The sequence below is a fragment of the Podarcis raffonei genome, chromosome 1, assembly GCF_027172205.1.
Source record: "Podarcis raffonei isolate rPodRaf1 chromosome 1, rPodRaf1.pri, whole genome shotgun sequence".
NCBI classification, from domain to species: Eukaryota; Metazoa; Chordata; class Lepidosauria; order Squamata; family Lacertidae; genus Podarcis; species Podarcis raffonei.
In genome coordinates this window covers 28,483,086-28,507,787 of record NC_070602.1, presented here as the reverse complement: position 1 = coordinate 28,507,787, position 24,702 = coordinate 28,483,086, and the positions used below count along the sequence as shown (strand labels likewise).

General features: G+C 43.9%; 1 protein-coding gene, 1 long non-coding RNA gene and 1 other non-coding gene across 21 annotated transcripts in view; 2 read left to right on the top strand and 1 right to left on the bottom strand.

Moving 5' to 3' along the window:
• Positions 1-15,607, top strand: part of LOC128408417 (uncharacterized) — a 64,404-nt gene extending 48,797 nt beyond the window's left edge. Inside the window, exon 2 of the long non-coding RNA XR_008329071.1 lies at positions 14,805-15,607. This is a non-coding gene — a long non-coding RNA (uncharacterized LOC128408417). The remainder of the gene's footprint in view (positions 1-14,804) is intronic.
• The window catches only part of NRXN3 (neurexin 3), a 1,132,087-nt gene that overhangs the window by 639,566 nt on the left and 467,819 nt on the right, over positions 1-24,702 (top strand). The window lies entirely within an intron of this gene.
• Positions 12,572-12,644, bottom strand: TRNAA-UGC (transfer RNA alanine (anticodon UGC)). The gene has a single exon. It is a non-coding gene; the product is annotated as a tRNA-Ala (tRNA).

Here is a 24,702-nt window from a genome sequence, read left to right as displayed (position 1 = left end):
AGCCCTGACCAAAGGCCTGGCGGAACAACTCCATCTTGCAGGCCCTTTGGAAAAATGTCAAATCCCGCAGGGCCCTGATCTCTTATGGCAGAGTGTTCCACCAGGCCGGGGCAGACTGTAAGGTCCTATACGGGGTGTACGAGGAGAGGCGGTCCCATAGGTACGAGGGTCCTGGGCCGTATAGGGATTTAAAGGTTAAAAACCTGATCCTGTACTCCACCAGGAGCCAGTGCAGCTGGTATAACACTGGATGAATGTGATCCCGTGCCGAAGACCCCTTAAGCAGTCTTGCCGCGGCATTCTGCACCTCCTGGAGTTTCTGGGTCAGTTTCAAGGGCAGCCCCACAGAGAGTGAGTTACAATAACCAAGCCTGGAGGTGATCGTCAGATGGATCACCGTGGCGAGATCAGGTAAGGGACCAAGTGCTTAGCACTTAGGAACCTTACTTAGGTTCATTAATTTAAATGGATCTATTCTGAGTAGGACTTAGTTGAATGCAACCCATAGAATAGCAGGGAGGAATTCAACATAGTGCTGTGACAATAATTCAACCCAGTGCAAGCTTTTCAGCTTGCTGGATAAAATACCCCCTCTACTGCCCCTGAACACAGTTCTGAGGCTTCTCCTGCCTCCCCCAGCCAACCTTGGGGGGAACAAGGGGAGGAGAGGGGGAAAGCTCCTGCTAGCAGGACACATTAATTGAATCCACCCTGCAGATTCAAAAGAGACTTCAAAGTTCGTCTAGTGCAACCCTTTACCCCACCCATCTGGCTGGGTTTCCCCAGCCACTTTGGGCAGCTTCCAAAAAAATAATAATAATGTAGGAAATGCACTTCTATAGCATCTCTGATAGAGTGCCATACAGCCTCTGCTTCAACACATCCAGCAAAGGAGAGCCCATCACCTTCTGAGGCAGTTTGTCAAATAGCAGGTACCTTCAGGAAGGTCTGCCTAACACCATTTCCTTGTAATTTGAAGCTTTGGTAGAACAGAAAACAAATTTGTTCCATCACCTATGTGACAGCCCTGCAAATATTGAAATATAAGTAGCATATTCCTTCATAATTGTATCTTTTCTAGGCTAAATATATTCAGGTCATAAAATCACAGAGTTGGAAGGAATCCCAGGGGTCATCTATTCAACCTTTCCTCAGAGGACTCATTCTCCGGTTCCGTCAACTAGCTGGATCCTTGAGCTTCTCCAGAAAAGCTTAAGTTCTTACATGTATTCACAAGAATGCTGATCTCCATCATGAAGTGTTTGCAAGAATCTCTTTGCGCTCGGAGACCAGCAGAACTCCCAGTCCCAGAAAGAAAACACGACAACCACTGCCCTGAGTGGAGAGATTGCCCTGTTGCGCTTGACATTTGCAGATGTTTTTATTTATTTTGCGAAGTGTGCTATAGTTTGCAAAACCGGCAGGAAGAGAATGGTATAAGGAAAATGTCACACTACAAATCCTGGTGGCCTCTGAGTTTACCTGCCTCCCCTTTTAGCGTTTTGGTTGGGCAAGAAAGTCTCAGGAGATGGCTCTCTTGAGAGAGGATTCATGCACACTCAGATAGGAGTGCAGGATTAGACTGCAGCCGTGTGCGAGAGAAAGAACTACCCATTATCTGATAACGTTAAATGACACGGGGAGAGAGATGCTGAAAGCTGCCTGGGAATAATTGGAAATTGCCAGTGGCTATATCTCCAGTTGAGATGGTTGTTTTTGTGATGTTTCCCTGAGCATTACATTAACTTCTCCTGTGCTTCGCCTAATGGTGAGAGTTGGGAGCCTAGGGTGGAAAGTTTAGGAATTAGATGAGAGAGCTTGCAGGGCTAGGATTCCTGAGCACAGCTGGTTTTGGAATGGAGTGTGTAATGCCGAGAGAAGACTCAGGATATGTTAGAATGCCCCCTGGAACACAAAATACCACTGACAAAGGTTCTATTCCATGGATGATCAGTAATCTGTAAGGACAGAACTATGTATTCAAAGTCAAGCAGTTCCCACCCCACATCCGATGCTTGCCACAGTGTGAGTGCGTGTGTGGTGTTTGCCAAGATGAATCAGCAGTAGGAAGGTTTCACTGTTCCCTGTTCACCGATTCTCCCTTGCAACCCTTCATCCAAGCTGTATTTTCCCCATCCCTCTATCAGATGTCTCAAAGATCAGAAATAAGCCTGGTCAGAGGGGGCATCTCCAAGGTAGACTCGGTGAGCTGAAAGAGGGCTAAGCATCCTAGCAACCCATCAATTATTCAATGCCAAATGCTTTTCCCACCTCCACTTTATCATTAACCAACAAACTCACATCTGATGAAGGTGAGGTCCAATTCTCCCCTAAATTTCCCATGAAAGGTCAGGATCCTGATATTTGAAGCTTCCTGAGAAAAAGCCTCACCAAGTTTCTACCACTTATGGTTTCAGGCAATTAGTAAGAAAGAAGTGATTCATGGGAGCATAATTGCTGGTTCCTTCAAATGAGTGTAATCTTCCAATTCATTTTAAAAACGTAAAGAGGTTTGTAGTCATGATGATTATAAAACGGTTGCGACCTGGATAAAACTTCCAGCAAGTTGTGGATGCAAACTCTTGTGCCCCAGAATCTAAAATGCACCTTTCTGCCACTGCCCGGATGGGGAAGCTCATGTGATCAGTGAAGTTTATTATGGGATAACTAATCTGCATTAATGAGTTTTGAGTATTTATCCTCAGAAATAGAATCTGTATGTTATGCAAAATAGAATAGATAAAAATGTGCAAATAGATTTCGTTTGTATGGATTTATAGATTTAATTTTAATTTTGGTGCAAAGTGTAGCATGCACTGGTATAGAATTTCTACTTATTTCTTTATCATTTTCTTGTGGCACACAGTATATGCAGTTCTTGTTATAACTGAAATTGGTAGCTGAAATTGTTTGAACTCTTGTGTCTTCCTAACCGCTTGTTGCTTAAATGTGCAAGGGATCCAGTGTGAATTTCAATTTTGGCATTTGCCCTGAACAAAACCAGTGGGCCCTTCCATGGAGAGGGCTAAGAACACACATACAGTGGTGCCTTGGGTTACATACACTTCAGGTTACAGACTCCTCTAACCCAGAAATAGTACCTCAGGTTAAGAATTTTGCTTTAGGATGAGAACAGAAATCATGCTCCGGCGGCACTGCGGCAGCAGGAGGCCCCATTAGCTAAAGCGGTGCTTCAGGTTAAGAACAGTTTCAGGTTAAGAACGGACCTCCGGAACCAATTAAGTACTTAACCCGAGGTACCACTGTACAGGAATCTGGTGTATACATCTGAATTGGGATGATGTGATTAAAGAGGCCATTTAACTACAAAATGTTGGCATGTAATCATTACTAAAGGTGCTGTGGCAGACAAGAACACTTCAAGTTGCTATCCCATTGTTGTTGTTGTTGTTGTTTTCTTACCTACCCTTCACCAGAAGATTTTCAGGTTGGTTATAGCATATAAAAACACAATAAAAACAGTGAGAAGCAGCCCCATGCATAAACCCCAATTCAATAATCTATATAACACATTACAGGAAGGATGCCAAAATCAATATTTTGGTTTTCAAGCACCATGGTAACTAGATGCATCTTCAACAACCAGGAGAAGCTGTGATGAGGTCTTGCCACATGCATTTCTGTGAAGAGGGATTTTCCCGTTCATGGGCCTGTCACAGAGAAGACCCTCTCACAAGCCGCCACCCCCTACCCTAAACCTCTGAGATTGGTGGGACCATCCGGAGGGTGTCCTCCACTGAACATAATCCCTAGGCTGGTCCGCAGGGAAGGGGGCCCTCTTTTCAGATATTTGAGATTCAGGTCAATTAGGGCTTTAAACATTAATGTCAGCTCCTTAAATCGGAAACCAGTGCAGCTGCTTCACAGCAGGTATTATATGTGCAGCCATTCCCAGCAACAGCCTAGCTGCTGCATTCTGCACCGGCTGAAGCTTCTGAACCATTTTTAAAGGTAGAACACATTGCAGCAAACATTTTTTCGAAGAAGCACGGGACTTTATCTCCTTGCCAGTGCCCTCCTGCAGTCAAGTACTTATAGAATCGTAGAACTGTGGAGTTGAAAGAGACCCCAAGGGTCATCTGGATCAACCCCCTGCAATGCAGGCACCACTACTAAAGAATCCCTGACAGGTGACAGGTGACCACAATACCTGCATTTAAAAACCTCCAACGAAGGAGAGCCCGCCACCTCCCGAGCTGTTACTGTCAGAAAGTTCTTCCTCAGAGTCTCCTTTCTTCCCTCTTTTCCCTTTCTCTTCTTCCTAGAGTTTGGTTTCTTCATTTAAAGGCACAAGAGGGTCTCTGCCCCACAATAACAGAAAGGCTTGCTCTGCTAAACTACTGAGAACACAGTGGCTTATCAATGATGCTGGCAGGGACTTGGACACTGTCATGTGATTACAGGGTCCTTCTATGCAGGACTGTATGGGGTAGTCCAAGTTGTGGGGAGGGTCTCAGTTCACAGAGACCTCCTGGAGAGACTGTCAGTTTCTGGCAGAGATTCTCAGCTGGAGTTGCAAGAAATGTCTATCAAACAGGCAGCCTGGGAGATCCTGCAGCTGCTAATCCAAACCCCAAACAGCCTAGGTGTTAGGGTCGGCCTTGGTGAAATATCTTTAAGAGCTCCCTTAAATGGCAGCTCCCCACTGCTAATGCATGGCATTTAGCATGAATTATTTTATTTATTTATTTATTTAGCAAAAAGAACCTATCATCATCTGTCATGTCACTATGTCCCGAGAGGACAGGCTAATCTATCCTGAGCGCAATGCTGCTGTCACTGATTTGTGCTTGGTGAGGGCTGGTGGTGTTCAGATGCACCTCAGTCGCTTCAGATTTGCCACATCCCCTTCTCTTTCTCTTTCTCTCTCCTTTCTGGCCCCCCAATCAGCCTCATAGGAGCCTCTCCATCTTCCCGGTTGCACTCAAACATGTGCCTTTCCCCCCCTTTTGGCATCCCTCTACCTGTTGTGCTGGAAAGCCACGTCCTGCTGATCTGCCGCTAACCGGGGTGGGGGTGACTTTTGCTTCACTTGAAGTGCACTGGAGTGTGAAAGAGCAAGGCCACAGGAGGGCAATTCTGGAACCCTGCAGGCCACAGACAGACACTGACTGTCAGCACTTCCCAGTTAGTGCCACTAGATGAGCAGCAGTTTCCACTGAGCTATCTATATCTCGGACACTTCTCCAAGAGCCCGCACAGGGAAAAGTCACAATGGCAGAGACAAGTTCATCTGCCTTGTTCTTCTCCGGCTGTCACCGGCTTACCGCTTTCCCCTTGTCTCCATTTCTCCTGTGTTGCAATTGTCTTAATTTAGCCTGGGCAATTTGCAGACCCTTTAAATCTGCCAGTGCGAGAGCTATACTCTCCATTTTAAAGCTAATCTCTGCCCTTTTCCTCTAGGTTTGCTGTGTTCCATTTTTATCTAAGGGCTAGTTCCAATAGCATTTCTTCCCCCACCCCAACTATGCATTTAAGCTCCTTTTAAAGATGTACAAATGAAAACGAAGAGAAAATGGCTGCAAAATCTAAGACTTTGAAAGCTGGAATGAACAGAAGTGGTGAATTAGCCTCGTCACTCAAAACAAAATTTTATTTATTTATTTATTGCATTTTTATACCACATTTTTCTCCAAGGAACTCAAAGTGCTTTACAGTGTTCTTCCCCACCTCAATTAATCTCCACAACAACCCTGTGATGTAGATTAGGCTGAGAGGCAGTGAGTGTTCCCGGGGTCACCCAGTGAGCTACAGGACTGAGTGGGGATTTGAACCCGGCGTTCCCAGATCCATCACTCTAAGCAACATACCACATTGCCCTTCAGCCAGCTGCATATATTTGCCTCACAACTAATCATTGTGCAGATGACAGGGCTGGTCGTCTTCTCTCTCCTTTCCTCTACAAAACTTGGCTGCGGAGGGGAAACGAGAGCAAGAAAAGGCCCACAGGTAATGTCAAGTATTGATTAGTGAATCAACATCATGTGAAGCCTTTACTAATGCCCCTACCCCATACCTTGCTGCAGGGGTGTCCAGTTATGGTACATTCAATATGTTGTTGGATTTCCATCAGCCCCAGCCAGCATGTCAAGGAGAAGAAGAGGCATTTGGGCTTGATATCCTGCCTTTCACTCCCCTTAAAGAGTCTCAAAGCGGCTAACAATCTCCTTTCCCTTCCTCCCCCACAACAAACACTCTGTGAGGTGAGTGGGGCTGAAGTGTTACTAGCCCAGAGTCACCCAGCAGCTGCATATGGAGGAGTGGGGAAGCGAACCCAGTTCAACAGATTACGAGTCCACTGCTCTTAACCACTACACCACGCTGGCTCCTGGCTAGTGAGGGATGATAGGAGTTGTAGTCCAACAACTTCTGGAGGGTCCACATTGGCTACCCCTGCTGTAATGTAACTTAAGGATATGTTAACTGCAATGATGCATTTAGCATCACATGTCCTTTTGGCCAAACAACTATGTGTGTGCAACTGCAATCATTGCACGTTCTTCCCCTATTTACCCAGCCTCCATTTCTCTCTGCTTCCTCTGTTGTCTCTTATGACATTGTCTAGATTGAAAACCCCTTGGGGCAAAGACCTTCTGCACTTGTAGAAGCTCCTGTGCATTTTGGACCTCTGTGAGATCAGCAGGCCCCCTGCCCCAAGGCAAGCATATCTGTGCATGCTCTCCCTTCCCCATATGCTTATTTAAGCCCCAGTATGAATGGCTGAGTGGGGCTAAAGTATGGTGCCAAACTTTTCAGGCATTAGTTTGGCGAGTGTCTGCTGCAGAGCAAGAGAGCAGGTCCAGAACACAAAGTAGGACTGAATCGGTTTGTATAGTTTGCATAGTAATGGGCTTATCAACAAATAGTATTAAAAAACCCACACACAAAACGGGGCAACAATATTGCAAATAAATCCACATCAACAACTGTATATATAATAATGCCATAAACTAATGCAAAAGGCTAATGATGCATACAGTTACAGATCTATAAGAGTTCTAGGAGACAACAATATATTTAAGAGAAAAAACGAAATGGCTTCCAACTATATGTCAATATAATAATGATAGTGGCCTGCATTTGTATAAGGGCTACCTCCTAGAACCTTTACATTTGTGGCTTTATGGATCATTAGCCTTTCGTATTGCTTTGTTGTATTATTAGAGATACAATTGTTATAAACAGCTGATATGAAATCATTTGCATTATCAGTCCTTTTTGTGTGTATTTTGGTAAGAACATAAGATGAGCCTGCTAGGGCCCCTCTGGTCCATCATCCTGTTCTCACAGTGACCCAAAAGATGCCCAGGGGAAGCCTGAAAGCAGGACCTCAGCACAACAGACTGTGGTATTTCAACTTTCAGCAGCGCCCTGTGCAAGGCCAAAATTCAACCCCCATCCCTGCCTCTCGCCTTCTGTTCTGCTCAATTCACTGTGTCATTGTTGCGATGTCCTGCACCGCCCCCTCGGTTCAGCGCCCAGTATGGTAGAACTGTTGGGATACTGCCAGGGAGACAGAGGCATCAGGCAGGCCCCCAGTTGTCTCCAGACGATCACCGGTCTCCCGTGGAACAGCATCAGCCAATTAGCGACACGAGCCTCAGAGATATTCCAAGACCCGTGCATACCCTTTCAGCAGTCTCCACAACGAAAGATGCAGACAGGAGAGCATATTTACAGCTTCATTCAACGTAGTTCAGAACAAAGGAAAAACATGACTGCTTGCCTCCGTATCCAGGAAAAGAGCCAGAACAAAAGCTATATACAAACGGAAGTTCCCAGAGAGCTGGAAGTAAACAGGCATGTGACACACAACAGCCTGTTCCCTTTTAAGGTGGAACGGAACTATTTCCTAACAAGAACCACTCATGCTGCCCTAAATCTGCCTCTTTTGACAAGCATACTGCCTCCAACAGTGAAGGCAGAGCGTAGCCATTGTGGCTAACCTTCCAATATTCAGCTTCATTGGATTTGCCCAACTTCCAGTGTGATGGGAGAAGGAGAAAAACTTTTCTCTGTCCGTATTCTCCAGGCTGTGCATGATTTGATGCACTTCTACCATGTATCCTCTCACCTTTTCTCTAAAGCAGAAAGCCCCAAACGTCTTAACATTTTCCTTCTGCTTATGCTACTGCTGCAGATAACATTGCCATCAGGGCAGGTATTCACAAAACTGCGCTTCTTGTCTGCATACATAACATGTTTATGTCTGCATATACCAGGGCTGTGACCTCTCATGTGCAGAGTTCAAAAGTCCTTGGAGAAACACAATCACCTGGGCACTGTGAACAATCCAAGATAGTATGGGTGCTTAGATGAGAACAACCAATAATTTCTCTTTAAAAACTGAGGCAGAAATTGCTCTTTCTCAATCGCAGCTCCCCAGCAAACTCTGGATCTTGATTGTGTGAACAAGCCTTTTCCTGTTTGGGAGTTAGCTATCTGAGCCACTCGAAAATGGCTTTAGGAGGTCAGCCGCACTGGGTCAAGGGGTTAATCTCCCATGCTTGATTTCGTTTTCCTCCTGTGCATTATTTACCCCTTCCTGGGGAAGCTGCAGGAAATTTAATGCTGAGAGAGAGATTAGCAGTCTTGTCAGGAAGACAGCAGATGGCCCAGGACTGCAGCCCAGTCTGTAGAGAGAAGCTCCCTGGGATTCCAGTGCCGATTTTTTGTTGTTGTTGCTGCTGTTGTTATATATCTGTATGTTTGCAGAGAGATAATTGCACCCAATGATGGAGTTTGCTTGCCCCATCTTTTCAATCCTGTAGTGTGACTGCTGCTCTATTTTCTACTTGGCTGGGCTTTACTGCAGACCTGTCGAGCCATAGCTCACTCTGATTGATTTTTTCCCCTTTTCTTCTTTAAGAAAAGAGATTGCCAAAAGCTGGCGTTATGGCAATGCAGCCAAAATGCATAATTAGAAGAAGTCAGTGGGAAAGGGGGGAAGGGAACACCCTCTGGGCAGACCAAGCTGTGCCCGCCCTACCTAAGCCACTGCTTTCTTTGCCTCTTGTGAGCTAAGAGCTCTCCCAGATGGTGGCTTCGCATTCTCTTGGTTTGGCACTGCAGGCAGGTCCCTTGCTCTAGAATACCTCTAAACCGATTGCGGGAAACGTAGCCATGCATCAAAGGGTGTGCATCCCTTGAGAGGCAGCCACCCTCTGCTTGGAGTCAGACCACACCCAGCAGGAAGAGACAAGGAATTATTGAATATCTTGATTCTAGTTACAGTGAGCAAGGAACCACACACTGATTTCGGCTCAGTGTCATTTCATTATCTGCTGCGCTCTGAACAAGATAGGGTATCCTGGCTGGCGATGCTGGCAGAGTCCACAAATTGCAGGCTCATCACATAACTCTTCACTGCTTGTCATACTCATTATTGTTACAAGTTGGGCACCCTTACTAGAAATTCTTACACTCTTTGTAATTAATAATGTGATGTATTTTGAGCGGATCTCCTGCTTATGCACCTGCTTGGTTTGCATTCATCAAATGAGGCTGGCAAGGTTCTGGCACATGCTCAGAATTCGATGGCTCTAACCCCTTAGTCAATCTGGATTTGAGAAACTGTCCTTCCTCCCTTTCTATTAGTTGCATTTTAGTCTAGTCTTAGTATTTTCGTGGATTGGTGGCTGGTGGCTTCCTGATTCCATTCCAAATTCCACCCATTCCCACTTCTACCAAGAGCCCATGATGTCACTGGCATTAGTCTTCACTTCCACATGGAGACAATGATTGTGGGTGGGATAAGAAATATAAGAAGAGCCCTTGTGGAATAGACCAAAGGTTCATTTATTGGCAACCAGATACCCATAGAAAGCCCCAAACCAGGACCTAAGTGCACTAGTGACTCCAAGCAGCTGACATTCAGAGACATGCAAGCAGCCACTGATATCCTCCATGAATTTGTCTAACCCCCTTTTAAAGCCAGCCAAATTCACGTCTTGTGGGAACAAATTCCAAGGGTTAACTATACACTGTGTGAAAAGGGCTTTATTTTCTCTGTCCTGAATTTTCCAACATTCAGCATCATTGGACAACCCAAATTCTGGTATTATGAGAGAGAGAGAGAAAAATATTTCCTGTCCACTTACTCCACACCTTATATAATCTTATATACCTTAACCATGTCCTTCCTGATTCACCTTTTGCCTAAATTTTTACAATCCCAAATGTGGCAACCTTTCTTCATAGGAATGTTGCTTCAGCTTTCGTTTCATTTTGATGGCTGTTTTCTGAACCTCTTCCAGCTCCACAATATCCTTTTCATGGTGTGCTGGTCAGAACTATACAGTTTCCGAGTGTGATTGAACCATACATTTGTATAACAGCATTATGCTGTTGGCAGAACAGAGGATGTGCAGCACTGAAGCAAGTGACTGCACTTCAGTGGTAGCTGCTCACTGCCTGACGGGGGAGACGGACACTGCGACTGCCAATGCCACTTGAGCTGCTGGTGCCTCCTGATTCTCCAGTTCCCAGCATCCAATTATGGGCTCTGCATTCCAGGATTTGTGAGGCACAATGAATTTCTGCCCTACCTGCACTCACACTAATGCTCCCAAGTGGCATTGAGAGAATATACGTGCACCAAAACATTAAGAGCAGAATTAAGACTCTAAAAATTAGGTCTCTGTAGTAAAATGGTAATTGGTAGTCCAAATTGCATTTCAGCTGGAAGGAAGGTGTTGCACATCATTAGTATTGATCATTAAGTTCAGCATCTATCGGTCAGAAAGGAGCTCCAATTCCCCAGTGATAACAACCACTCAGATATGCAGTTTGCATAATGGGGCCTTCTTGATATGGTTACTTACAATAGTATACACAGAAGATGCCCTTGTTTGTTGGGTTATCATTATCAAGGAATCGTGGTTATTGTGTGTTAATTGATTTCTATGCTAGTGAAGGCTCTTTGCTGGGATTGATTCCAGTGATTACCAATCCTACAGGGCAGCTTGTGAAGACAATTGATCTTAAAGAGATAGATAAGCATGCTAAGAAAGGTGCCCAGGTTGACTCTGTGTATGGAGAGATAGTTTCCTCCTAGGCAGACTTTCCTGTGACTTGAAATAATTAGTGGCAGGCAACACACAAACAGAATTCAACTGAAAAACTTTCCAGAACGTCTGACATCCATAGAGGATGCCAGGTGTCTTGGGGAACATTAGAATCCCCAGGCTCCCTGGCACCAGTTATACTGCTGTGCTAGCATCCCAGTAGGTGACTCCTGCCTCTGCTGCTGTTACGGTACTCAATCACATGTGGTAGAACAATTTCTGTTTCCAAAATATTTAATATCTCCAGAGTTCCCTTGCATATAGGAAACTGACTTTCTAAAAGTCTGCCCAGAACTTTTACTGCCCGGGGCAGCGAAAGAAAGAAGCAGTTTTGCTGGAAGTTAATAATAGCATTTTGCTATTATATGAAGTACCTTAAAGACTTAAGTTGATTTAGATCTTGTTGATCTAGTTAATGCTGACAAGTTGACTTTGCACTGGTTCCTTTTAACTGGATTGGATCAGGGATTAGGATAAACCATCTGCAAGCATTCTCAGTTGGCTGAGCAATTATCGCTTCAGCCAGACTCGGGCAATAGATTTGAGGCAGCAATGAGGAGATTGGGGGGGGGGATGCAGAGACATAGACTCTAAAGGAAGAAAGATACTTGCATTCCTGTGTGACTCTTTGGTTGGGATAAGTACATCTGGCAGAGTAAGTGCATTGACACAAAAGGGGGTTGGCCCTTCTGTACCAACTTTATTAGGAAAAGAAAGAGGAGAGAGAGAATTGGGGTGGGAAGAGAAAAGGGGCAGTTAAAATACTGCATCTTTCTATTTCAGGAGGCATAAATCTCTCAGCTCAGAAAGGGATGTTGTGTGCGCATGAGGGAAGGAGGGAGAGCATTAACGCTAATGCATCACAGTGGACAGGTCATTCCGCTGAACGCAGCTCGGCTCCTGAGCGTTTGGAGATTAGAAGCGGCAATAATTTCTGGCTGCCCTGCTTTATGTTAATGTGGCAGCTTGCGGTTGTATATTTCTGCTGAGAGGGCCAATTCTGCCAGGTTTAATTCTAACTGCAGCGGCAGCATTGAGGGCCCCTTGCATTGAGAGCAGCCTATCGCTGGTTTAGACTGCCATCAAAACAAAGTACAGCTTGACTGCTGCCCTCGGCAGGGAAACTCCTGTTCATTTGCTCTTAATGTGTGGGGTTTGAAGCAAGTTGCAGATGTGGAGTGCAAATTAAGAGGGAAAGTTTACAGGAATCCTCAGATTCTGTTGATACATGCATCCTAGTGTACTGAGCTGCAAGGAGTTCCTGCTTGCTCAGGTATGGTTCCCTTTGGAAGAAGGTCACTGGAGATATTTTGTAATATTACAGGTGTTTGTGTATATATACATAGATGGAGGCACAGCATAAAGACACTAACCGAAGTCCACTGGGTAAGAAGACCCCAGGCTCCTCTAGCTCAGTATTGTCTACACACTAACTGGCAGTGGCTCTGCAAAATTTCAGGCAGGGAGTATCTCCCAAACCTGCCTGGAGATGCCAGGAATTGAACCTGGGGCCCTCTTGCATGCAAAGCAGACGCCCTACCACTGAGCTACAACCCCTTTCCACTGCTCCCATTCCCAGGGAGACAGGCTGCACCTTAAGATGTGTATAAGGCCACACTCAATTCTCTGTCTCTTTCCCTGTCTCAGTCAAATGGCAGCCTGTTGCCCCCTCCCTCTGGCTAGATGCTACACACCGAATCAAAGGCAGGATGCCTCCCAGTATCAGCTTCTGAGGAACAGCAACAGGAGCTGTTGCACTCATAACTTGCATGTGGGTTTTCTATAGACATTTGGTTGGTCATGGTAGGGAATCAGATATGGAACTAGGCAGCCTTTGGTCTGACCCAGCAGGGTTCTTCTTATGTAATCTGGATCAGTTTTGTGACCATCACCTCACCCAGGGTGGTCCAACAGCCGGCCCAAGGGCCACATGCGGCCCACAAGGTCTTTCTTAGCAGCCCTCAGGAACTTTTGATGCCCCCCACCAGCCCTGGCAGGGTCCTTGAGTGCTCCAGCCTCCTTCCCAAAGCCTAGTTAGCACTTTTCCAGCTTTGGTGGGACGGCTCAAGGACCCTGCCAGAGCCTTGGGCCTCCTTCCCAAAGCCTGGTTCCTCACTTAGCTCACTTATATTGTGAACCGCCCTGAGATCTGCCAATGAAGGGTGGTATACAAATTTAATAAATACTACTACTAATAAAAATAATTTGGAAAGGCAGCATGAGGGCTGGAAGGGGCATCAAATGTTGGCTATGCTTCCCCCTCCCTCTTGCACAACCAGGCATTGTGTGGCCTGCAGGTTCCATGTCAAAATATTCTTGCAGCCCTCTTGGCATTGAAAGTTGGACCGCCCTGACCTAGACTTCTAAGGTCCCTTGGAATATCACAGGCTATTGATGCTCCTTTGTCAAATCCAGGTATTGCCTCAGGGCAACAGGCACTAGGCGATTTCACAAATCTGATAGGTAGCCCATAATGATACAATGGTTCTCCCTGTGTTTAATATAGTAAGGAAATGCAAACAGGAGAATAGCCTTGCTGGATCTCCAGCTTTCTAGTTTCTTCTAGCCAGATGCTTCTGGATGTTCAGGTGCAAGGCATGATTACAATCATAGAATTGTAGAGTTGGAAGGGACCCTGAGAGCTTTTGTTTGTCCTCAGCAAGTGGTTCTCAAAGGCATATTTGCTTTGAACATGGTCCTTTGTCTGTCATAGTAATAGCTATACTGTAAACAAAATAAACAAATCAATTTCAGCCCCACCCCCCAAACTTTCTTCCCAATGATTCTTTCCACCTGTAATCCTCATGGCAGATATCCATTTGCACAGTTGCCTGATTTCACACAGAGTCTGGGAGGAGGAAGGTGAAGGGAAACTCCTTCTCAATTTCACACTGTTTAGAGTTACTTCCATGAGCTCAATGATGTGCTACGTATTTTCATCCATGGAATACATGGAAAAACCTGATACAATCAGAATCCAATTTGATTATCCCCTCCCACCTCTGCCCCTTCGAGAGCCACCATATAAACACAGAATTATTTTTGGCATTTCCATATTGGTGGCCCAGGGAAACCCTGCTGGTCCTCTTCCAGAGATGGAACCGAGGGTAGCTCCACTTTTCTGCATCAGCCATTGACACAGCTTAAGGATTTATGTCAAGTAAGAGCTCCTTTGCATTCGCAGAAAAATAATGTGCAAAATCACACTACAGAGGTGTAGTTTCTTTCTCTCTCTCTCTCTCTCTCTGACTCAGATTTGAAATAAACATACTTAATGGGAACTGTGGCTTGTCAACCTGGAAACTGCCCTGCTCACTTGCCGAGACTCTCATCCATGCTTCCAAACATGTAAGAAGAGAAGAGAATTCATGGTGCTCCCACAATTATCCAGTGCCTCAAGCCTCTTCTTCAGGGTTCCTTAGTTTGCCCCAGCAAAGAATCTGTGTAGCCCTGGATAGAAATGGCTTGCCAAGTAGGCTTCATACAAATGCTAAACAGCATTGATGATTACAGCAAGTCTTGCATAACACTGACGGCCCATGGCAATGGAACGGAGAGATGTAGGTGCTTGTCGTTAAATTTTACTTGTTGCATATTCCAGTTTGTCTGAATTCTGAAAGATTTTGAAAATATCGCCTTTGATAATTTTTAATCCCATACTTCAGTAAAATGATTTAAATCTCCAAATACTCCCCCTCCCCACTGGTATTGGTGTAGGAGAAGGAAGCTGCGTGGTGGACTTCTGGCATTACCTTTACAAGGTGAGGAGGAGCTGTGTTGCAATGGCTGTGCTGCAAAGGCAACTATGAGACAGGACCTGCAGGCAGAGTTGTCACAAGAATCCCCATCAGTGCCTGAGCAAGAATCCCAGCACCCAAAGCTTTGTTTGCTGAGAGAAACATCTCAAAGACTTGGAGCATCTGAAGCAAGACACATGGGGCTTGATGGGTGGTCCTTTGCATTGTCAAACTGCATGACTTGCCACTGAGTCTTCATCCTCCCGCTTCACCTTCTCTGATCTCATCCCCCCAGTAGTAAGTGGGGGAGAAGGAAGCAGCAATGAGGCAGGACTCATCCCTTTGGCACCTGGTACAACCCTGCCCTTTCTTTCTGCTTCACGACTCTGCAAACACCACAATAAGCAACGAGTTAAGACACAAAGGGGCTGGTCTAAGGGTGCTATATCTGTGCCAGAAATAAGTGCACACTTTGCCTATCTCCTAACAAGAGGCAATTGAAAGTGATATGAATCCTGAGGCTACAAGGTTGCCTTGGGCAAAGTTTGCTGTTTGTTACTAGGTCATGCAGCTGCAAGATGAGAATGAAGAACAGAGGAATTGCCTTGCTAGGTCAAACCAGAGGCTTGTCTAGTCCCAAACTCCATATCTAGCAGTGGCCTACTGTACCATTTGGAGCAAACACTGAATTATGTTGTCTTCTGATGCAGGCAGAACCTACCGTTTTCTATAGTAAAAGTATACCAAATGTGTGTTAATAGCAATAAAACCTAAGCTACCTAACCTTGCTGCTCCCTTCTTCAGCCCCCCTCTAGATTTCTTCTTCCCCACTTCACCCCCCAAATGAGGAACGGTAAAAGAGATTCTTTTGCAGTGCTTGTTTTGGTTAGAATAAGTACAGTAGTCCTGCACAGTGCAAGCATTTGATACAAAATTAATGCTTTTCTTGCTAAATTTATAATTTATAAAGAGTTTCTGAAGTGCTAAAATTGCTTAAAGGGCTTTTTCAGGGGTGGGGGAAACTTGTCAGTCAGATTTATGTCACACAGGCCATTTCAAGGAACAAATCTTCCAACCATAACCTAAGGTGGATTGTGAAGGTAGCAGACGGATCGGAGTCTACTGGGAGTGGCTTTGGCAGACTGAAAGTTGCATAGCACAGGAGGAATTTGAGCATGAAGTAGTGGATTCTCTCACATCCCACTGCTGTAGTCACTTTGTGTTCTCTTTAAGTGTGAAAACTGAGCAATACATGGCATAAGTGATGCTGCCTCATAGTGAGTCAGATCATAGGCTCATCTAGCTCACTTCCATTTACTGGAAGTTTCTCCCATAGCTCAGTGGTGAAACAAGTGCTTTGTGTGGGAAAGGTTCCAGTTGCAACCCTTGGCATCTCCGAGGAGGCTTGGGGGAAGACTCCTGCCTAAAAGACTGGTGAGTTAATGCCAGACAGTGAACTCCAAGGGTGAGAAACCTCTGGCTCTCCATATGCTGTCAGACTCCAACTTTGATCAAAATCACTCAGCGATGGGCAAACCTATCAAATTTAATTTTGCTCAGTTGCTCGTCATTCCCGTCATAAGTTCAGTTCTCCATATTCCCACATCAGTTGGAATTTTCTTTTTAAAAATAGGTCATTATGAAAGGGGGGGGACATCAACAATTTAGTGTGAATTTCACCTAATACGTACATTTTTGCAAAGCAATTTGCCTAATACAATATATTTTGTAGGTGATTTTCACTAATGGATGCATGTTTATGCACACTCTACTTGAGTATATGATTTTTTTGTACATGACACTTGACCAAAGAGCTGCATTGCAAAATTTGCATGGAATCACAGTATAGAATCATAGAATTGTAGAGTTGGAAGAGACCTTGAGGGTCATCAAGTCCAACCCCCTGCAATGCAAGAATTATCAGCACGTAGTCCCCCATCCAATTTGAAACCATACCAGAACCTGTTTAGCTTTGCAAATGTGCTAGAAGTTTTATTGCTGCACCAGTAGTTCTTCCTTTCATTCATGTATTGTTTCAGAAAGTGTGAATTAGGCAAGCTCATCTGTAAATGGAAAGTGAATTGAATTTCTGCCTCACCCCTAGTCAGGGCTCATGGGAGTTGTAGTCCATCAGCTGGAGAGCCAAGGTTGCCCATCCTTGCTAGAGACGATTCTGAGCCACATGGACCAATGTTCTTCTGAGTGCTTAATCTATGACAGCTTCCTTTGTTCACCTCCAGTTTGTCAGGGAGAGGCCTTTTCAGTCCCGGTATTCCAAGATCCTTTTAAACTAGTGATGCCATGTATTGAACCTGGACCCTTCTGCATGTCAAACATGTTCAACCACTTAGCTACTGACCCTGACATCCCATGAGGGTGATGAGCAATGGAAGCTAGGTGTTAATGGGAAATTTGATCAAACTGCATTTACGACTGTACAGTTGTTGTTGCTGCTGCTGTTACACATATTTATATGTCTCCATCAATAGAAGAAGAAGTTCTACCCCAAAGGCTGTGCCAATCTAAAAGTTAGCATTTCTTCATTTTTCCAGAATTTGTGTAACAACCACTCACATTTTGCTCAGTTTATTGGACGATACTCCCCTATTCCACAAAAATGACCACAACTGCAGCAGTGTTACCTGGCTGCTTGAGTTAAATGTTTCTGCACTTTACTTTCCCCATGAAAATGTTATGTCAGTGATCAATTACATTGTAAATGCCCCAGTAATCAGAGTAATAAAGGGCATTTATGAAGATCTAACCTGAGTAATAGGGAAATTAATCAGCTTTAAAAATCTGTATTGACTGAGGAGCCACTTTGCTTCCTCTAGAAAAAGGAAGGAAGACCTATGTGTTGGAAATTATAAATACACTCATCAATTTTTTAAAAAATTGACATTGCTAGGACTCTGCTTTGCGAGAAGCAAAAACTACTGGTTTCAAGAGCTGTCAGTTCAAGGCCCTTTGCAAGCATCAAGCTCATTGGACAAGAGGACAATTTTATGTGCAAAAAAAGATATGGCAAGATGTATCTGGCTACTTCTCTTCTCCACCCTTAATAAATATTCCTCAACAGATGATGATGCTTTTTCCCTTTTATACAAAGCCCCACATTTGCAAAGCTGGAGGTTCTACATAACAGGATAGTCTCTGTGTAAAAAGCTGTGGAAAGCTTCAGAATTACATAAAAATACAGGTTTGGCCTAAGTCATTATACTGCTTGAGGCAGGGCAGCAAGTGAGACACACACCCAAGTCAGGGTACAGGGTACCCAAGGCTGTCAAGACACTTTGGTACTTGGGACAGAGGGTCTCACAAGTGGCTCTCCCCCATCCAGGCAGTTAAAAAAAACCCATTTGTTGTGCTTTCATGACATAATAATAATAATTATTATTATTATTATTATTATTATTATTATTATTATTATTATTTATACTCCGCCCATCTGACTGGGTTTCCCCAGCCACTCGGGGCGGCTTCCAACCAAATATTAAAAACAATACAGCATCAGACATTAAAAACTTCCCTAAACAGGGCCACCTTCAGTTGTCTTTTGAAAGTAAAATAGTTGTTTATTGCCTTGACATCTGCTGGGAGGGCATTCCACAGGGTAGGCGCCACTACCGAGAAGGCCCTCTGCCTGGTTCCCTGTAACCTCACTTGTCGCAGTGAGGGAACTGCCAGAAGGCCCTCGGTGCTGGACCTCAGTGTCCGGGCTGGATGATGGGGGTGGAGACGCTCCTTCAGGTATACAGGCCGTTTAGGGCTTTAAAGGTCAGCACCAACACTTTGAACTGCGCTCGGAAATGTAGTTAACAGCAAATATCAAATGCCTGAGGTGGTAACTTCACTCTGTCTAATGGTAGGGCTGGCCCTGATAAAACAGCAGCTGTTCTTCAGGCCAAAATGGAGATGAACTGATGCAGGTGGATGTAGATCTCTTATATTCTGGGACAGCAAGATCTGCTGTGGGTTAAAAATGGCAGTGCTGTTGAGGAGGGATTCGCACAGGAGATGTCTAAGCAGGTCCTCATGAACATGAACATGAATGAGGGAAGAGTCATGTATTCTGGACTTTGCCTTTCAATCTCCCATGAGACCATGGAAAAAGTCATTCACTCTTCTGTGCCACGGCCTCCTCCACTTGGAGACTGGGGTTAACAGCTGGGGCATCTCCATTGAGAGTTGAGCTTAAACTTTGGTCGAGGAGCTGAACTACTGCCCTTTCTCCAGTGGCTTCTGTAGCAATTTGAAATGAGTTCTGATAAGTGAGGACAAAATGAAAGTGGCTTTGCAAGTTTTGCAATGTATCCCTAAAACTGCTACAGAAATAAAAGAAAGGAGCGCCTTGCCTATTAGCACTGTTGCTCATCTGAAATCCACCCACACGCCGGGAGGCATCAAAATGGATAATGTGCTAAATGAGGATTGTTTATATTGATGAAGATATTCCATTTTTGAATTACCCATTAAACTGGTTCATTTTGTTAATTATAAAAGGGCATACAATATATTAAGATGACTAAAATATCAACACTTCCAGCCTTCCTACTCAGAGCAAGCTATTCCCAGGGGAAAATAGTACAGACAGAGGGATTTAACCCCCTGCTTTTTTGTTTTGCTGAAATTCTTTAATTAGTCATTCCTTGTTTGTAAGAGCAAGTAGAAAAATCAGGATTGTTGGCTGATACAGTAGAATCATGATAGGTATCATATATTTTAAACATGCATTTACTGATGGTGTTCCTCCATTTATTTTTCAGCGGCCAAATGTCTAAATGAATCAAGGGTTCCTGGTATGGCTTTTGCCGCTGCACCCACCTGTCCATTTGGACCAGAGATGGGGAACCTGCGGCCCTTCAGAGGTTGTTATATTCCAACTCCCATCAGCCCACATTGAAGTTAAGGATTAGAATGAGCTGAAATTTGTAGCAACAACATGCTCATTTTTAGTAATTTCACTTTAAAGCATTACAGTGCTGATCCAAAATTACATTTGAAACCAAACCGCTGAAAAGAAGAGCATATTTACACATTTTTCTCATTGACATTTTTTTGGAATTGTAGCAGCTGCCTACCTTTGCTGTACTCTTAGCATTGGCTGGGTTCTGTGCTGTGTGACGGTTCCAAGCTGGTACTTGTTTGAGGAATAAAACAGGCTGTAATCTAGAAGCTTGGCACAGAACACATGGCTCAGGCTGATAGATAACACTTTTGTTAATAGTTTGTGCAGCAGTGACACTTCCTAAACCAAGGAGCCAGTGTGGTGAAGCGGTTTAGTGTTGGACCAGGGTTCAAATCCCTACTCAGCCAAGGAGCTCGCATTAGGCCAGTCACTCACTGAAATGTCATGGTCACCTGTAACTGAAATGTGAAACCTGATACAATATGCAGCCCCCCCATATAAGGATTATCAAAAATGAATTGCTATGACAATACCCATGGCCAAAATATATAACTAAATAGGAAAACTATTTTCTGTAGTGAGAAAACTGCATGACATTCTTAGACCCCGAGAAGCTGTTGTATTTGAAAATGAATTCTAATTTCTCATCCTAGATGATTTTCCTTCTCACAAAGTATTATGACCCTTTGGTGTGAATTTCTTAATGAACCAGAGAAGCCTGTTCTATGAGAATGGCTGTGCCTGCTTGTGTTGAGTCGATACCTTCCCCTGCCATCTGTCCTGTTGTGACTGGGAGGTTGCAAAGTACTTTTCATACACAGAATGTGGAACATTCTAGTACAGACACTGTACTAGGAGTCCTACGGCCAATAGGAAAGCAATCATGCTGAAGGGGGGTGTCTCTGTTTTAGCTAAGTGCCTTGGCATATAAGTGATGTGGTGCAAGTTGCACGTTAAGATACAGCTCATTCCATACCATCCAAGATGTTGAGGCAAAAAACCAGGCTGCCTGTCTTCTGGGGCCATGCCCCCACATGAGTCACGTGATGTGCACAAGATCATGGCCCAGAAAGACACTTTACTTCAGGGCTGTGCTGTCATGGTTTCCAAAAATTCATGTTTTGGGACACTGTGTGAGATCACACACCTGAAAAGGTGTATCTTATGGGGTGAGAGTGTGGTGACCAAAACCACATGCTTTTGGCTGACATGCTCTTGTATGAAAAAATGGGGTGTCCTGACAAGGACAGTTGAGGGGTATGTTGTTTTAGCAACCTGTGCTTTTACATTTTTGCAAGCATTGCCTAAAAATGGCAGATAAATATGTAATTGCAAATATGCATTTCTTTCTTTTCTTTTTTTGTTGGTATCAGTCATAGGTAGGCAATGCTGACCAGACAGTTAATGGGATATCATTATAATGACTGCTAAGCAGATAGAAATATGAGTAAGGAAGGCTTGTCAGACGATGGCAACTCCTAGGACCTTCCTAACACTCTGCTGTTGCCACTTTCCCCTACTGCAATGGAAACAATATAAGAATACGAATATTTATCTTTTGTTATATCAAACATTTACACTTATAAAAACAGCAACTTGGGTTATGTGTGCATTCCATAATCTAACACAAGTCAAGGGGATGATTTCTACTTGACTCCGATTAAAATGTAAAGACAAAAAACTGTCAGATTTTTTTTAATTAGCTCATTAAAAGCAAAGAAGAACAAATCTCTGTGTTTGTGCATGTGCCTGCCTTCTGACACCCCCTCAAAGAGAGGATTGTCTTCTATAAAGTAGGAAATACATAACCAGTGCTATTTTTCTAGAAAAAGAGATGCCAGAGTTCACCATGAACTTCTTCTCCCTTGTTCTCTTAGAATGGCAATGGTGCCCACCTGAGAGGTGTAAGAAATAGGCTCCTGTGAGCTCCAGCTGGAAAAAAACCCACAACCCTGTACAATGACACTCCAGTTTGGCCAAGGCAAGCAGAGATCTGAGGATAACTGTTTGTTCAGGAGATAGAGGAGCAAGACAAAGTAAGGGGTGGTCAGTTCCCTAAAGCAGGCTTCCTCAACCTTGGCCCTCCATATGTTTTGAGACTACAGTTCCCATCATCCCTGACCACTGGTCCTGCTAGCTAGGGATCATGGGGGTTGTAGGCCAAAAACATCTGGAGGGCCGAGGTTGAGGAAACCTGCCCTGAAGCATAAACAATCAACATAGTAGTTTCTTTAAAAGCGTTGGAGGTTTTCCCTGCCTCTCTCTGAGATACTATTGTGTGTGCTTGGAAGGCTGCTGAATGCTCTCTTGGGTATAGAATTCTAGCAACAAGATATCACATTACACTGCAATTAGAGCTGAAAGAATTAATCAATTAATCTGTGTGATTAATATATTAAGTCATAAACTGCACATTGAGCATGTAGATTTTTTAATTGGACCTGTTGTCAGCATTATTCTAAACAGTTTAAATGCCACCCCTGATTCACACAATGTGTTTAAGATTATTTAACAAACAATTAAGTATTTGTCAGTTGTTTGGGTCTTCTCTGCAATAATCAGTGTGCTGAACATTAAAATTGAATTAGTTTCCTGTTGTTGTTGTTTTAGCACTTATCCTGCATGTCTTTCTTCCAGGTAGTTGTGTATTGAAAGGATGTTAGCATATGACACCCTCTCTCAAGCTGGTGCTCGTTTTGAAGAAAAAGTGCACCATCCCTGGCCGTTAATTATGCTGCCCAACTAAGTGGATGGAGAAAAGGGTTTCTCCCTCACTCATAATAATAGAACCGTGGACATCCAATAAAGCTGAATATTGGAAGATTCAGGACAGATAAAAGAAAGTATGTCTGCGAAACTTGCTCTGGCAGGAGGCAGTGATGGCCACCAACTTAAATGGCTTTAAAAGCGGATTAGGAAAATTAATGGTGGACAAGGCTCTCAATGGCTGCTACTTCTTATGTTCAGAAGAGCCTGCTGGATCAGGCCAATGACAGTATCCTGTTCTCACAGTGGCCAATCAGATGCCTATGGGAAGTCCTCAAGCATGATCTGAGCTCAACAGCACACTGACCACCTGAGATTCCCAGAAACTGGGTATACTGCCTCTGACAGTGAAACATACCCACCCTGACTAGTAGCCATCGAGAGCCTTGTACTCCACTATGCAGATGGAAGCAGGAGTGGCCACCATGCAATTAAATTTTCCCAAGGTCACCAGTGGAATTTGAACCTGGAATTTCCTAGCTTACACTAGGTGAGATGCAGAGATTCATGTTGCCTGGATCACACAGTGTTATCATCATCCTGAGTGTAGATCCTTATGTAACCAAAACAGTGCCAGCTACACACAAGAGGGAAAGTTGGGCACACCCCCAAGGTTGAAAGGAGCAGCAAAAACCATTAAGGTAAAAAATAAAATCCCCCGAACATCTCAGTGAGCCACTGACTATGAAACATTGACTTAATATTGGGGGATAAAAATGGGAAAGTGTTGGCGTATGGAATGGAGTGTCCTGGAGAAGGGCATAGCTGGCAGGCTGGAACTATGAACAAGGGTACTCCAACATTTGTGGGCTGTTCATTTTAACCTAAAAGCATTCAGGGGGAGGGCTGGGGCAGGGGAGACTTCAAATTTGATTAGAGCAATATCACTGGAGGAGGAAGGGGGTCTCCAATCCAACCCTCCCTCCCAAAGCTTCTGTTATGGTGGAAAACCTACAGGTACCAAGGAAATTTAGAGCTCCCTGTGGCTGCATGTAGGTAACAAAAGCATTGGGCGTACCCATTCTTTGTCTTTAACTTCTACATTATACTGTCTGCACCAAAAGTATATTGGAGGAGAAACTCATCAAGATCACAGGTTCAGCATTCCAGACATCAGACAGAGAAGTGAACAGTTATTTTTAGGTAGGCAGTAGTTCTTGAATTATTTATTTCTTTAACTTGCAATAGTCTGCTTTGGTTTGCTTGTGTTAAAAGCTTGGTGCTTTCTTCCCTTGCCCATGATCACTGCTGGTGTTATACCTTTATGAGTGTGTGATTATGTCTGCCTTTGAGAGTCATTTCTCATAAACTTGAGCAGTTCCACGATAAAAAAAAATAATAAGTTTTATTAAGCAGCTGTTCAGTACTGCACATATGTAAACTTTCCATGTAGATAATATATAGAGAGAGGGTTAAATACAAGGAGAAATTGCTCCAAGACCGTTTCCTAGTAGTGCGGCTTAGTTGGAATTGTTGTGTTGGAAAACCAGGGTTTCTCATCAAGTTACCTCCTTAATATTTCTATTCCATTTGGCCTGCAAAAAAACCCCTCCAAAACTTCACTGATAAGCACAAAAAACAACATTTCTGATGTATTTCCCAGTCCTCTGATATTAGGTATGGTTTCTCCACCTCCCTCTTATCATATGAGTGGCACCATGGAAAGCTATACAGCATCGCTGAGAAACAAAAGGGAGGGGGAGCTTCACTTTTGACTCCCCAACCAAATGTTGAAACGCCTGGTTTTTGATGTAATTGAAAACTGAGTGACACAACCTTTTCATATTCAGCAGCTCCCCTTGGCTAATGCCCATGACTTGTCATTTTGGACATGCATTTCTTGCTCAGATGGGTTTGGATTTAAATAACATTGGCTGCTATATCTTTCCTGTTGCTTCGGTGTTATTTTTTCCATGATGGAGCTAAACCAGGTTATCCCTTCACAAAGGCTTCCTTCCTTCCTTCTCATTTATATTGGGCAGTATTCAGTGCTAGTCTTACTCAGAGTAGACCTGTTGAAATTAATAGGTCCTTTGATTTCAGTTGGGCTACTCTAAGTAGAGCTTAGTTGAAAGTAACACATTATCAACGATTTATCTATTTCAAGAATATGTTCCTATGTTTATTTTCTAGTTCATTTAAGATTTTATATTTTACTAGTTTTCTATTACGTTGTATTTTCCTTCTCATGGAATAAGAAGAA